The following is a 1,144-nucleotide window of genomic DNA, read 5'->3' on the forward strand; positions in this document are numbered from 1 at the left end:
TTCTCTGGTTTTTTTATCAGTATGATGCTTGCCTCCAGAAATGACTTAGGGAGAATTGCTTCCTTTTTAGTTTCATTGAAGAGTTTAAGGAGGGTTGGTATTAAATCTTCTCTGAATTTCTTGTAAAATTCTGCTGTGAATCCATCAGGGCCTCGGCTTTTCTTTTTTGGTAGGCTTTAATCATGTTTTCAATCTCATTAATTGATATTGGGTTGTTTGGGAATGTAACATGTTTTTTAGAAGCAGTCAATAACAGGCATCATGTTCCTCCATACAATGAATAAAACTGCAGAACTAACAAGTAAATATCAAAGTGCATAACAAGTAAGAGTAATTTAACACACACTGTATGGGGAAGGGTTAGACACCTAAGCCAGTGCAATGAATCAAAGAATCTTCAAATGGATCTGCATGTATATAGTCACTCAATTTACAGTAAAACACTGTTTTGATTATGAAAATTCAATGATGTTACTTTTAAAAATATTTTACACTAAGTAATTTGTAAAAAAAAAAAAACCAGAAATTCTTTGGCCCACACTCTAGAGACTGAGAGGTCAAAGACAAACATGAAGGCAGAGTTCTTTCTAGTGAGGGGTGCTCTCTACTTCCCAGGTGATGCCTTTTGGCTACTTTCTCGTATGATGGAAGGCAGACAGGCAAAGGAGTGATTGCCATGGGAAGCCTCTTTTGACAAGGTGTTTGCCTGATTCACTAGAGTGAAGCCCTAGTGGCCAAAGTCTCTGGAACCTCCCCACCTCCTAAAAATATTGCACTGGGAGTTACACTTCAACATTCACTTTGGAGGGGACAAAGACATTCAAAGAACTGCAGTGATACAGTAGTAAAGTAATAATAAAAGAATTGCCTTGACTCAATAAAATATCATAAAAATGAACTGTAAACTCTCTCTGCTTTACCTTTATATCAATACAGATACCATTTATGTGTCATCAGGAGAACAGGAAGGGGTGAGACCTGCTGAGCACCTGGCAGTGGTAGGTCTGTGCCAGGAGTGGTTGCGCTTCGCCCTTCTGGTTGAAGATTGGCCCTAATTCTTTGCGAGATGAGTTTACTCAGGTGCTGCACAGAGCACCTCAAAATGGAATCTTCATGGGCTGGCAAGTCTACCCCCTCCTTGTTT

Source organism: Chinchilla lanigera, unplaced genomic scaffold (assembly GCF_000276665.1).
Source record: "Chinchilla lanigera isolate Chin_1 unplaced genomic scaffold, ChiLan1.0 scaffold00069, whole genome shotgun sequence".
NCBI lineage: Eukaryota > Metazoa > Chordata > Mammalia > Rodentia > Chinchillidae > Chinchilla > Chinchilla lanigera.